This window comes from Psittacula echo (genome assembly GCF_963264785.1).
Source record: "Psittacula echo genome assembly, chromosome: 2".
In the NCBI taxonomy this organism is placed as follows: Eukaryota; Metazoa; Chordata; class Aves; order Psittaciformes; family Psittacidae; genus Psittacula; species Psittacula echo.
Genome location: NC_137737.1, coordinates 139,229,305 through 139,244,250, shown reverse-complemented (window position 1 = coordinate 139,244,250; position 14,946 = coordinate 139,229,305). Strand labels below are relative to the sequence as shown.

At 43.9% G+C, this 14,946-nt stretch overlaps 1 long non-coding RNA gene across 3 annotated transcripts; it reads right to left on the bottom strand.

Annotated features, from left to right (window-relative positions):
* Positions 1–4,052: 4,052 nt before the first annotated feature.
* On the bottom strand, positions 4,053–14,852 carry LOC308217254. 3 transcript variants are annotated; one of them, XR_013956212.1, is made up of 5 exons: positions 14,670–14,852; positions 14,398–14,508; positions 13,129–13,288; positions 8,958–9,054; positions 4,053–5,527 (listed from the first exon to the last, which is right to left on the bottom strand). It is a non-coding gene; the product is annotated as an uncharacterized lncRNA (long non-coding RNA). The 3 variants fall into 3 exon arrangements; XR_013956213.1 differs by lacking the exon at positions 14,398–14,508; XR_013956214.1 differs by lacking the exons at positions 13,129–13,288; positions 14,398–14,508.
* Between the last annotated feature and the right edge of the window lie 94 nt (positions 14,853–14,946).

Genomic DNA, 14,946 nt, shown 5'->3' with positions numbered 1-14,946 from the left:
CCCTCTTTTCTTTACATAAAAGCTTCCACTCAAAGCAGACATGTTCTCAAATCTATTATCCTCTATATTGTTCATAGTGGTTCTAATTTTTCCCACGTTGCTCAAAGCTCTATTCTCAGGTGACTGTTCTCTGAGCTTTTGCAGTTCAGCTTTACCTTTCAAATAAGATTTATCCATTAAAAAACAATTCCACTGCTTTTTGCAGCTATCGTTTTGTCACATATGGATTTATTCAATAAATGCTTTTAATAGCAACATTTCTAGGCTTTGTTTGTCAAGGGCTGCCAGGCTTTTACAAGCCAAGGCTGGCACAGACGCTGAATTGCCTCTCTGTACCCAGGGGAGAGTTTCCTGCTGGTCATGACAGAGGTCCTGCACATGCAACTAAATGAAAGGAAATTAAAAATGCAAGCATCTACATAACTCACAGCCAGTGAACGGTGGTGAGTAGCAGGCTTCCAGCAACTTCTGGACCTCAGCAAAGCTTCTAATAAAAGCAGAGAAATGTGATTTTAATCTGCAGTTACGCAAAGCTCTAAAAGCCAAGCTTCAACACAAGGACCAGGAAAGGGAACTATATAAAGGCCATCAGCAAGAGCAAATCCAGCCAGCCCAAGGGCACTGGGAAGTAACAGCTGACAGGACAGAGGAGAGAGGTCAAGATCAGTATGCCAAAAATCTTCCGTTCCTGCGACAGCCTGAAATGAAGCAGCACTGCTGTTGTCCATCTGCTGCCTGCTCTGGAGCAATGGGTGTCCAGCACTCACCTCTCGGTGCATCCACCCATGCAGGATTCACACATGTCTCCTGAAGAACTGTAAAAGGTGAAGATTGTTGGAACAGATACTGGGTCTCTTCTTTTTTCTGCTTCCCCTGCTTCTGAGGTTTTCAGGTGTCTATTGCTAAATCCTTGGCCCAAATTCCCCTCTTTAAAAGTGGCACAGTACTAAGTTTGTCTAAAGCAAAACTGAAAGAGAAAAGAGAATGCATTGTCTAATACTCTTTTGTTTGTTTGTTTTCCAAGAATTATAAACTCCTTTTGGTGCCTCTTCTGCTTTCTTTCAATGAAATATTTAATATACTCAGACATTAGGAGGACTTCTTTTTGCTCAACTTCCTCCATTCTTTCCATAGTTACTCAGTCTCACAAGGACTTATTAATTAAATCCTCTCAGTACAGTGTTATCTTTCTCTATCTCTATTTTCTGTACTGCAGCTTGTGTACATTGTTGAGAGGAATCAGAGAGAGCAAAGAACCAAATAAAAAGATCCCTCCAGGACTACAGTGTTCAATTATACAAAGAAAACCAGCAGTTTAGATTGCTCATCCTTATTTCCCAAAGGAGGCCTCAAATGTTTTTGTTCTTTGGCTTTTTAGAAAGATTTTCCTTTTCTGGTAAAATCATGTTACCTGTGAAGTGCAGGGCAGGTTTCCGGTCACATTTACCTGCTTTTCCATTAGCAGCTGTCACATACCGTTCTTCCTCACGCTCTGCCTCCAACAGACAGTTCAGGGGTGGTGTGCAGCACTCCCTCCCCGTGGCTCTGTGCCCAGGCTCCAGCTCTGAGTTTCCTGGGGCAGCCTGGCTTCATGCAGACACCACATGACAAAGCGCCATAAATGCATTACTGCTGACAACAGTGACAATGAGGTCCCTGAGAAGGCCAGCGAAGGAATAAGCGTGGGGCCCAAAGCCCCCTCTCCTATCCTGAAGTGCTGTACCTGTTTAAAGGGCAAAGAACAATTTCCTCTCCCAGAGCTGTCAGTCAAAGCCAGCTTCCTCAGTGCTAAAGTTACTATAAATATCAGAGTAACTCTTACAAACATAAATGGGGAGTACAGTAACATCTCTAATTTATCAGGTGTTGCAAGCTGTGAACTCCCTGCCTCCTTGGAGTCCACAGATTCAGATGACTCACAGCCGTCACACCTATGTTACGTGTGCATTCATGTTTTGATATGTTCAGTATTTTGCTCTTGTCTAAACATAAAGCTGTAAAATGGAAGGGGGAAAATCCTTTTACTGCCTTACACTTTATGCTGGGAACCTGATATTACCTCCAGTTTGCCATCTTCCCAGCTGGCTAAATGTTGTATCGTTTATGTTGGACCTCCTCCAAGATTAATGGCATAATCTGTGCAGTTTTAACAGTCTAATCTTGCTAAATCTCTTTGCTTTGAAATTTGATTGTGCCCGATCTTCATTATTTTAATTGTTTAATGCATTATAATTAAGGCTCAATTAGATCTAACAGATTCCAATTCAGCCCAATGTATTCACATCTGTCAACGAGCTGCGGGAAGAACAAGACAAACTGGGCCAATTCCATGCTGGTTTTTCAGCCCAGGGACCAGGTACTATCTTTGCCACTGACTTATGTTTGATTGGAGGCAAGTCATCTATCATTCTGTTCCTCCAAGGGATTGCAGTGTTCACAGCCTAACTGGGTCCCAGCTCAGGTTGACATCTTTGCACGCAAGTGTTACGGAAATAACGAAAACAACCCACAGCCCATCCCATGCGCAGCTGCCTTCTGACTGGGACTGACTCCTGCTTGCGAGGAGCACCTGAAGAAAGACCGCAAACATGGCGGCTTGTAAATATGCATCTCAGCATAAAACATTAAAACCTCCCTTCCCTCCCCACCCACCTCGTACCGAGTTCTGGCAAGATTCTGGTGCCTCCCGGGGGACAGGCTCTGCCTACATAGAGGGATACCTTTTACTTGCTGTGCAGTATGCAGCCCCTTGAGAGTCATCGCCTCAAAACTCTGCGGCTGCAGCATGCACAGGCCTGGCTTTCAGATCCCCTCCGATAGTGCATCTTTATTCTGCCTGCATCCAGGTTGCAGGGAAGGAAGGACCTCTATTTGCCAGGGGTTAACAGATAGTTGTTTCTTCTGAAGATGGAGCAAGCAGGTATAATGTGTTCCTTTCAAACAGCGAACAAAGTTGACTACCTTCACTTCCCCATTACCTTAACCCAGCACTTCAGTAGGAAGAGCACTCACCTAGAGCACAAGGGCCCCAGATTCAATGCACTTTTCCATCTAAGAGAAGAAATCCATTTCTTCAGGGCACACACTTGCTATCAGGCTCCACAAAGGGACCTTTAGCTCCTGATAAAAATTTGTCACGTTTGCCCAAAAATTAATGACATAACATTGATCGTGAGAGCACTCACATCCTGCTGGCCTGCTGGCCAGAGCTTGCAGCCAAGGGCAAGGAGATCTGATTCTGCCCCACGCCCTAAGGACTACTTCTGTGTCTTATCTGGTGATTATTACTGTGTAAAATAAATAAACTCAGACTACCTTTCCAAGGAGTATCAGGGTTCTCTAGCACCCTCCTTGCAGCAGTATGGTGAAAGACTGAAACCACCCTATAGATAACAAATCAGACCTCGGCTGTCTTCACCATGAAAATAAGTAGGGAAGAAACAAACGTGCACAACCTGCCCTTTTCATCTCCTTGAGGAAACCACATGTTAATGCACCCCAGCCTGATAAAAGACATTCCCTTCAGCATTGCAGGCCATCAACTGCGCGGGGTCACTAACGTGACAGTAATGAACATATGCTCCAAGGAGAACACCACAGGAGTGACACAGAAGGACTACATACACTTGGTCCAGAAAAGATGCCCCCCATGAGGTTACAGAACAAGCCCCCACGGGTTTGCAGTGGGGGTTTGCAGTTCCAGGGGTTCTGTGGGCTCACATCCAGCCTCCTCTGAAAGTGTTCTGGTCAGGTTGAGACCCTCCCTCCAAAAAAACCCAAGGAAAACAGTATCTGACTTAGGAAACTTGGTCTAGAAGCATCGGGAAAAAGGATCTCCAGCAAACATGGCGCTAGGATTTATATTTTACAGCCCTAGGAGTTAAGAAAAAAAAAAAAAAGTGCCTCCTTTATTTTTAAATCCCTTTGAACATTTTCAGACTGCAAAAATATTCTGTTAGAACAGCTGTAATCAAAATAATACACTGTGTATTTCTGTGAACTAGTCTGGGGATCCTTTCCCACTCTCAAGACACAACAGGCTCGGGTTTAGGCAGAGAAACATTTTTATTCTTGCAATTTGTTTCTTCTCCAAAGGAAACGTGCGTTCAAATTCCATGCGGGACAGGCTCAGGAATTCGTGGTGGTTTGCAGGCTGCTGGAGGTGAAAAATACTTTTGAGAGTTTGAAGCATTCTGTGGGGGTATTGTGACATCCATCTGGCTGTTTCCGTGATGCCTGTTACAGTTCGGCTGATGGTGATTTGCTCTTTGTTACGCTGTGAGCAGAGCTGCCGGGCACTCCTGACTCAGGTGGGCAGAACACTTCACACCCCGGCAGCCATGACCACAGCCTAGGAGGAACCCAGCAGAAGCTATTGTTGCCAAGGGAGAATCTGTCAGAGCAAGAAGCTCGCTGGGGAGTGCTGGGGAAGGGAGGAGCAGGCCCAAACCACCAGCAAGGCTGGTCTATGGGGGGAAGACCACGGCAGGGAGGGGAGATTCCTGGTTGGTGGCATAGAACTTTAGTGGCACATGTAGCCAAATGAATGCATTAAAGAGGCCCCTGAACATCCTGTGAGCTGCCATGCTTTATGCACTTTGAGAGGTGATATGCTGGAGATCAATGCTGTGAATGTCAGAGTGGTGCCAGGGGCAGGACATGCCCAGCAAACTCTCAAATCTTCCTGGGAGTGCCAGAAGAGGCTTCATTTACAGCTGTGGTACAGGAACATCAGCTGAGCTTGATACCTGAGAACCTGCAGGAAAAGCCTTCCCCATGTTTGCACCCAGCTGTTTGAGGGTCAGGTTTGGTATTGCATATCAAGTGCCTGTGCACCAAGAGCTTTAAAGTTTCATCAGAGAAAACTCCTAACCCTCATCACCAGCTGTCTGTAGGAGATGGAGAAAAACAGTTCAGAGAGTTTCCTGGTCAGCGCTGAGTAGCTGTAGCACGTATCATGCTGACTCACTGATTTAAGCATGCTCTGTGGAGTTCAGGACATTTCAAGAACTTCCTGCCTGAACATCAACCATAGCTCTAGCTGGACACTTCCAAATCTCCACCTTGTCCTATAATCTGCTTATTAACACCCTCCCACCCCGTGTGCTTTCCAACAGTTGCAGGTTGCAGTACAGATGTTTCCATTCTTTAAGACCGCCTATGATTTCACCTGTAGTAGTGATTTTTAGGAGTGCTTTTTTTTCTTCAGCAAAATTCTGAAACTAGATACACTTCATACTTCTTTTATTACCCTCTTTCCTTCTTGTTTTCACAGAGATGGAACCTCTTCTACAGCAGGTTTTGGGGGTTTAGGTTTTTTCCCCCAAATCTCATGCCTCCACCTGCTGTCCTTAGAAGAGCACCCAATTTCTGCTTTTGAGTTCTGAGCTTTCCCTGTGCAAACCAGCTTCTCTGAAACTTGGCATCTTAGTCCATGGCCTAGCAAGTCTTCCTGTGCGTTGTTGTCTCCATACAACTTTTTTGCATTTGCAGGCGTGAGCTGTAACCAGCTCCGGTGACAGTTTTTCTGTTAAAGAATAAGAAGAAAAATGACATCGTAAAAATCTGGAGCTGATCACCAAATCTGCTGGTGAAGCTCATAGCAACTTGCAGCATTCTGCAGTTAGTCTGCCGCTATTACTGCAGCTTGCATGCTGCTTACGGTAACATAGAGATCATTTGGTCCAGGCTAGTTACACTTCTAATGAGCCTGGCCAGAAGCCTGCCAAGTTTGAAAAAAGAATGTCTAACTGAGAAGTGAGACATTAACTACTTGAGAGATAATAACATCCATAAACTTGGATTTTCAAGTTAAGTAATAAGAAGAAGAGAATCCAGAAGTTGGGGGACAAAAAAGAATACCTGCCCTGCGAGGCCATGGGTCTGGAGTTTTTTGCTTCAAAAAGCTTTCATCAGGCATAAGTTTCAAAGCCTGCCCTATATAAATGCTGAGAAAGATTGATTTGGTAACTCTGGCCCTGGCTTGCAAGTGACCCGGTGGGATCTCAGCCCCTTCTTTGGCCTCACATTTTCCATATGGCCAGAGGCAAATCATGCAGACATTTACCTGAGAGGTTTGTCCCCACAAAGCCTTATCCTGCAGGACTGGGTGCAGATGTCAATTTGCTGCTGACCTTTAAACGACTGTAAAACTGTAACTTGGCCACACTACAAGCACTCCTACTAACTTTATACTTCCTGGGGCTTATCTACGATGCAAAACCAGGCAGGTTTTGCAAGCTGGGAAATTGTGCAGAAGAGCAGCTTTTATCACAGCCCAGCGTATTCTTTGTTTTGACATCAGCTCAATTGTGCCCTGTTTGGATAACTGACCAGAGAAGAACTACAAAAACTTTCCATGCTAGATAAGGTTATCCATCTTGAGGAAGAACCTGACAGAAAAAGACAAAAAGGAGACAACACATTTTTTCTTGTTTCTCCAGCTAAGTTGATTTGTAAAATATACAACTTTCACACCGCTTTTTAGAGTAATACAGGTCCTTGGAGACGCTATGGAGTTGTAAGCCTCCATAGCATAGTCTAAAATCTTACAGAATATTCTAAAAAGACTGCAATGTTGGGTTGGATATACTATTTGAAATGTGTGTATAGATTACAAAAATAATTGTTTGATTCTAGTTAGCTTCCTTTAAGCAGGATTCACTTGTCCTACTACACAACAGCTGGGTCTTCAAAATGTCAGGTAGCTGTCAGGGGGCACAATAAGAACCCACAAATGTTTGATGAGTATAAATATCAAAGCAGGAGATTCTCCAGTCAGGGTGGAAAGGGGTCACTGCTGATTAGTTTTGTTACAGCTACTGACATCAGCACATCCTAACAGCCTGGTTGAACTTTTTGGATGAAGAAACAGACATTAACTGGCTCCCACCAGGGTATATCTGAGACCTCATTACTAAATCAGACAGAGTTCTTAGGCTGGTTAAGTTACAGGAATTGATTCTGAGCCAGGAGAGCAAGGGAATACAAAGATAGCAACTGACTCTGGAGATTCTGGGAGGAAAAAGGTGTTCGGGGTGGGAAGGAGGCAGAAGAGGCAGGGCAAGAGACTCGAGTTGCTCTGCAAGAAATAAAACAAACAAGGTGGGGTTTGACTGACTGTTTTCATGGACTTGTGTTTTCTTCTAAAACCTCCTCTGCCATAACAACCTTGGATTCTCTCCCGAAACCCACTCTCCATATAGGGCACATGCTATGCTCAATCAAAAACCTTTGAGCATACTCTGGCAGGCTGGCGGCTCTCAACTGCTATATAAAGGCTGGCTTCCACCTGCCTTTTCCACAGCGCAGGCATTTAATTACCCACTTTGTCCTCTGTACAGCTGCAGTTTTTCACAGACCTTATTTATCTTCAGATTTCAGCTCATCTTTCAAATTTGGCTGAAAATGGGCCCCAAAGTTTTAAGGGGAATTGCTGAATGTACAGAGAGATAAACAACACAATCTCACAAACCTCATTTCAAAGGCAACCAGGGCTAAAAAAATGCCAGTTTTTAATTTCTGATCCAGTTCATGCCAAATGTTGTCTAACATTTCAGCAGCAATCTGCGGCCCTGAGAGCCTCTTTAAATATCCTATCAAGAATATAAAATAAATTGTGATAAATGTAGTCAGTATAAAATAAAATGAGTTGAAATTGGTTGCTGGGATGCAAAACTGAAGTTGACAGGCAGTTGTGAGGAAACTTGCAAGAAAATGCTTATTTTATGTATTTCTTTGGGGCTTAGCAGCCTGGAGCTGTCAAGATGGTTTTGCACATGCTCGGCAGCAAAAACAAGGGAACTGAGCAATTTTACCAGTGGAAAATGTTAAATTCCTACTGCATCAAGCAAACCTTCAAGATTAGAAATGCTATTAATACCTGTAACTTAAATAAAGTTACTTACATATGCATTTACAGGCCTAAGATACCCTTGTAAAACTACATCTTTAATATCTTTAATAGCTTGCTGTGATAATTTTACCGAGGGCTTGTGAAAATCTTAATAAAATAAGTAAGTTCATCTTCATCCATACCTCTATGAACCATCCAGATAGCAGTAAGAGATTAATGAGATTTTTCTATTCTATAGTTTCTTAGACCACCTCATAATATAACCTTTGACGTACAGCATCATTTCATTTTTAACTTCAAATGATCATCTAATACATAATTCACTCTATTAATAATTACTTGGATTACTTTATAAAAATACAGGTTCAATCCATTACCCATTGATCCTTTTAGTGGCAAATGTTTATGGTGAGAGTTTGCATGTGTAGCAGCTACACTGCTTTGGTTTTGAGGTCCTCCAGAAAACCTCAGTGTGTTCCTTGTAAGACTGGCAATTCGCACCTTAGCAATATATCTGATGTATTCAACTCTAACAGCTATGGTATATTTCTAAAGACTGTAAAAAATATAAATAATTTATCATTTAAAAAATAAGAGACAAACTCAGGATAAATGCATACAAGACAAGAAGCTCTGAAATTAAGTGGCAGAACTGATTTGAAGCAAGACATTATGGAGCCTTTTCCCTGACAATCAACATTAAAATAACATTAGCTAGTAAGCTCAAATAAATAAAAAATCAGTCCAAAAATAAATCAAAGTAGGTATAATAGAATGACGTTAGTCTCAAGTTTGCCTCAAGACATCCTGTCTCTTCTGGTAACATTTCTTAAGTATTATCTATCTTGCTTACTCAAGAGCAGTTACACATCATGGAAGTGAATACAAGCTGAAAAGAGTTCCAAGTTCCCAAATCCCAATGACTATTGTTTGCAAAAAGAAAAGAACTCTTTTCATCTATAAACCAACATAATTACTCTAGATTCCATAATTCAGGGTGTAATTCAGTCCTGTGTGGAGGATCGGGATAAGACTGATGCACAGTGAATTCATCAACACCACATTAAATTTGCTTGAACTCATATTTCCAGCCTGAGAGGACCTGTGTTTAGTCAGTGTTCCCAGCAGACTGGGTAGCCAACTGCCTTCATGCATCCCAGGGCAAAGCATGCCTGTTTCGGCATCATCCATCTTGCTTCCTGTAAGAGGAAATGGAGAAGAAAACATATGTGATATGCTCTTTCATTGTATCTTTGGAAGACACACAAATACCTCAGCACTGTGCCATCAGTTAGGAATCAGAATATAATAAAATTGTAATATATAAACCATAGATTCCACTTGCAGGCCTCTGTCTAGCCAATTGCTTTCAAACACTCAAACCTCCTTTTCGTTGCTGATGTTGGGGATATTTCATTTGATTTCTTCATGGTTCTGATGACTGCAGCAGCATCCCTAAAATGCTCCTTAGCTGCATCTCAAAATAGTCTGATTAATCAACCTTATTTAAGAGTGATGAACTTTGCTCTTCTGCACAGCTTTTGATTTTGCATCTAAGACTGTAAAATCAACTCGGGTACAGAAGCAAACTGAATTTTCCCTGGGAAAGTAAACGAATGCAAAGCAATGCCAAGGTGCCCATTTTCAAAATGAGCTGTCAGCAATTCAAGAATTTGCACACTTTTACATTCAATATGTCACTAACACTTAAATGCTACAGTGAAAAGACCCAAATGAGATCCGTTAATGGACCTATTCATACATGACAGCTTTACCACACAGCCCTATCAAACCCTCTTTCCAGTTAACCAGTTACTGAAAGTTATTGCAGCCCTTCAAGTGCAGCCAGATCCTGAAGTCCTCCCCCATCTCATACACTAAATGTCAGGAATTAAAGTTATTTAGATTAAATTCAGCCATTAGTGACCCCTGTGCAAACTTTTAGTCTTTCATAACTTTTAGGAGCTTTTTCTAAACAAGCAAGAACAGCATCTAGCTTCCTTTCTCAGAAAGGTCAGTAGGAGGTAGAGAGCAGTGCTGATTTATCTTCATCATTTGGTGACAAGTTCTGTAAAGGAAGCTGCCATTTTACATTACATTTTTTTGCAACATTGGGCAGGTGATAACTTACAATTCATCACTTCTATGCCATTCATTTGCTGGGCATCCTGACATCCTTCATCCATACTTGTTACTTGGGTGACAAGATGTTTGCAAACATTTTAGAGTTATTGTTGTGAAAATTACCTTTGCATTTTACCAGCAGTCGAATCTGAGAAGTCAACCTTGGAAACACTTCCAACCATGCACTAACTCTCCAATATATATACTTAAATCAGTCCATATACAAAATCATTTGAGGATTTTAATCTGAGGTACAGGAATACTTATGTGGGACTCACTGGTACTTGGATTCTTCAGTTCAATGTGTCATTTTTTATGAAACTAGACTATGGACAGAGAGGTGAGGAGGTTAGAGAAGGTTCTCAGGACATCTTCAGTGACACCAAGAGAAAGGCTACGTGAGATCCAGCAGCTCTAACTACTTTCCACTCTGTGATGGAAAATAGCAGCCTTATCCACAATTTATGTTTTATTGCTGGCAGCTGACAGAGAGTCAGAATCTGACTCATTTTAGACTGGGAGGAAAAAAGGGAACAAAAAGAAAATAAAAGCTTAAAATGCATCCATCCTTCATTGAAGTCTCTTAGTTGGGTCCACCTGCAAGAGACTCCTGAGGACAAAGGATGTCAGTTGATCCAAAAGCACAATCAGACTACAAAGGAGAAGAATAAGAGATCTCATTCCCTTGTGCAACGCTTGAAGTTTGGCTTGAAAATCACAGGCTGTGGCCAAGGAAAGAAATTAAGACAGATAGGACACATTCCTAAGAATGCTAATAAATGTTTTATACCAGAAAGGTGGTAATATTCCAAAGATCTTGCTTTTGGTGTGTGGGGGGCATGAAGTTCAAAGCCCTACAAAAGCACACAAAGGCTGCATAAGAATGCTGCTATATACACTATATATATATGTAGCCTGAGGATCAGCACATAAAGGTATGTAACAAAGTCACAACAGTCAGGATTTTGAGCAAGCAGCCTTTGGAAAAGTAGCTCCTGACAGCAGGAGAGCACACAGCGGAGCTGCCAACTCTTCTTTTTTTTCCCCCAAAGGTCGTAGATTTGCAGAATCATCTCTGGTCTCCAGAGAAATGCCCTTTGCTAGGCCACCTTTCCTCATTTTCCTGTTCCCAGGAAAAGAAAACAAGACACAAAAACCAAACCAGTCAATCAGAGCATCTCTATTTTCTAGCAGCACCAAGAGTAACCTCCGCTGCGCCTTCCAGTCCTGACAGCATTTGCTGACTTTCAGGAGCCATTCCTATGGACTTCCTGGACTGCCTTCCTGGACTGTGTGAGAGTAACTCCCCCCAAAACCCTGACATCCTCTTCTAGTGTGTGGATAACCCCTGCCTTGCTACCATCCACTTTTAATTAAATATGGTTAAGCACAGGGAAGAATAGCTAAGCACTTACGGGAGAAAGGATGGGAGGGAAGAAGGAACTAAATGCTGTGCTAGAGGGAGAGTAAAAGATATCTGGGGTCATTTTCTGCCTCACTTCCCTCCATTTCTTCCTCTCAGATAAGAAAGTAAAGTAAGAATGTCTGTAAATAAGCACACATTTATGTGCCTTTATATGCAAATGTGTCTAACGATACAAATGAGGTTTTGCTCCTAGTTGCTGAAAAATAACGCCTGACAGCCTGAGATAGTGAAAGTGCAAGTCATTGAACAAAAAGCTGTGTGGAGAGCAGCAGAGAAAATGCGTCTGAAGGAAAGGGGAACTGCTTAAAGCCTATCTTTTAAAATAAAACCATGTTCCCTGGTCAAAACAGCAACAGGCAAGACAAAATAAAGCATTCCACACTGGAGGAAAAGTGCAGGAAATATAAGAATAGAAGACAGCAGGAGAGTATCTGTTCAAGAGACAGCATATGCAAAGGTGAGTAATGTCTAATTCTTCCTTGGATCTGTTTCAAATGGCAGCGTTCATGAAATCCAGAGAAGTGGAAATGGTGTTTGGCAAAAATAGCCCACTTAAAGGGGAAGGAGTACAGTGCCTATTGACATATGGGGCCGCTAGCAAACAAAAAGTATGGGTAGTGGCAATTAGGGTTGTTGCAGTCGACATTCCATTCACTCCAAAACCAGAAATAATGGAAAGGACTGACTGGAAGGGCTGATGTTTTTCTTCCATGAAACTATTAACACTGCCTACAGCATTTCAGCCTACTTCACAGGGGGTTCCCCTATATTTTCCTGGAGATATCAAAAAGCAATACATGTGCTTCATCTAACGTATCATCCAGTTTGGATTCCTTGTGTACTTTTAAGGATTATAATTTTTTCTGTATCAGTCAATTTTTCGTCATGCTGCCGCAAAATATCCACGCACCTCTGGAAACATATAGCCTACATTTGGGTGGTTGCCATTTCAATGAGACTCTTCTACAAAATAAAGGTTTAAAGCTTATGTTAAAAATGAACTCTGTAACATAACTTGAAGTAAGTTGCAGCAAATGCTGTGCCATCATACCATCTGTGTTCAAGTACAGCTCTCAAGCTCTCCTCCTATTGCTTCCTAAAGTGGAAAATAATGGTAAAAAATAAAACCAGATAAGATGAAGAAGCATTGTGCATTGGAATACGTTATGAACCTGAGCCTTACAACGCTTGTTTCAAAAATGGACTTCTCTGTATCTGTATACCCCAACAAAGCATCATTGTGGAAGTAAAAAGGAAGGTTCTAATCTTCTTCATATTTAAATTAAGCAATGTTTTCACCTGACACAGCTAGTAAATTCTGGTGAGCTTTGTTCCACCAGATATTGCTCGCTTTGCTTTTTTTTTAGCTCTCTCCACAAGTGTTCCAGCAATATTCCATGGGAACGTGAGTGAAATTTATTAGATCTTGGAGTAAATGGAAGGCACTAGAACTGCTGAGAAATCAAAAAGAAAAAATTCCCCACTGTTAAATCAATGCCTAAGATAAGAGGAATTGCTGGAGAAAACTTACACGGAGAAAAATGTACAAACCCCAACATGCATCTTAGGCCATGAGGAAGTGTAGTAAAAGATCCATAAACAAACCATAAAGGTAAAACACAGTAAACGTAACTGTTCCTTATGTGATATAATTTTAAAGGTAAATTAATAAAAACCCTATCCTTAAAAATTCAACTTTCTCATGCAGAGCTTAAAATAGCACCTTTCTGACAGTCAGTCAAAATGCAGGATCATTGTTTTGAAGACATAGAAATAAACCCCTGTTCTGGTCGCTTTATCACACTCTCAAGGTCTCCAGGCTCTTCATCACTGCAGAGCAGAAGAAAGACAAGGAACATGCTGGGAAGCTATCCCAGAAGTGCCTGAAAAAGACAGAGAGAGGCATGCAGGCAAGACTAGGAGGCACAAGGCAGAAGGTAGAGCACCTGCAGAACATGTTGATGCTCTTTTCTTTGGTACTGTATCAACCTGGTCCTGGCCAGTCACTCGACAAGAACACAAATACATTCATAACTTCCTCTTGCTTTCTGAGAAGCAAGTATCTCACTCTTCCTATGCTATTCCCACATACTGCTCTACCAACAGATTTTTATGACTCTGCCCACAATAAATACGTGTTCCTCCTGTGCTGGTGGCTATGTCTGCATGAGCTGTTCTGAAGGATCAGTAAAGCGAGTATGCCTGACCTGAGCAGGAGTCACTTGGAAAGCTGCTGCCACTTGATTTCCAATTACGGCTGTGCAGCTGGGACACCATAACTGACACTGCGAGCAGGGCCTGAGGTTTCATGAGACCTTGCAGTGGAAAGGAACAGGGTGGAGTGCTCAGTGGAGTCTGTCACAGACAGCAAGCTCCTGAGAGGCAATCTCCCTCTCCCCTAGGAGATGCTCCTGTTCTGTGGAAGACAAAACCTTCCTACCACCACCCTGTCCTACCTGACCCTTTCCAGAAAAGCATACCAAAGTGCCTTCACCATCTTATTTCTAATTCTGTCAGTGCTGATCCCAGAGCCCAGAAGCAAGCATGAAAGGGGTCAGGGCACTGCATACTTGAGACAGGGATTCAAGCTGGAGCATGCTGTTCAGAAAGGGGACAAGGGAATGCAGGCTTTGAACACCTTTGAGAAACACTCTCAAAAATAAAAGCGTTTCCAACAGCAGCGATGTTTATTATTTTTATACTCTTCTCACTCCTGTCAGCACGTTCTCATCAAAGTTTGCATGGTGCTGGCCGCAGTGCCCGTTTGCCTTTCCAAGGGCGAGGCTTGCAAAAGGGCTGGCTGTTCCCCATCTGCATGGCCCTGCAGCATGCCTACCCCACCGGGCTCCCCTGCCGGGCTCCTGCCGCGATTCCATGTGCCCTTTATGGGCCTGCCCTGCCCAGCCCACACCTCCTCCCCGCTCCCGGCCCAGGATGGGGCTCCCGGCAGCAGCACGGTGCCGTGCTCGCCAGGGACGGGCCTCACACGCACCTGGGAGCAGCGAGACCTCGTCCCCTCGGGGCTCACCCACCGACCCGGCACAGCGGGAGCGGCTCTGGACAGGCTTTGGGCAACGGGGGTTTGACTGCGAGAACTCGGCCCCTGCGGAAGGCACAGCGGCAGGAGCAATTCCTCAGCGGGTGCAGTAAACGGGGAAGGGGTGTATGACACCGTACACAGCCCAGGACACACCGGGTGGTGCCGCCTGAGCCCCCGAACCCAAGCGGCAGAGAGGCCCAAGACCCTCCGCCAGCGGTGCTCACCTCAGCCCACCAGCGCAGGGGTAGAGGCGGGTGAAAGGGCTCAGCTGTAGGGTCAGAAGCCAGCGCGGAGGGGCGGGCCGCCGCCTTGCCCCCGCCCGGCGCGGCCCCTCACCGGCCCCGCCGCTCGGCGCCGCAGGCGGGGGCAGCCAGGCAGAGAGGGGCGGGGGAGAGGCGCGCGCCCGCGGGCGGGGCCGCCGGCGCGGGGCGTGTCCCGGGGCCCGCGCACCGCCCGCGGCGGTTGGCGAGTGCCTCCACCCGCCCTGTGGCGCGCCGGGGG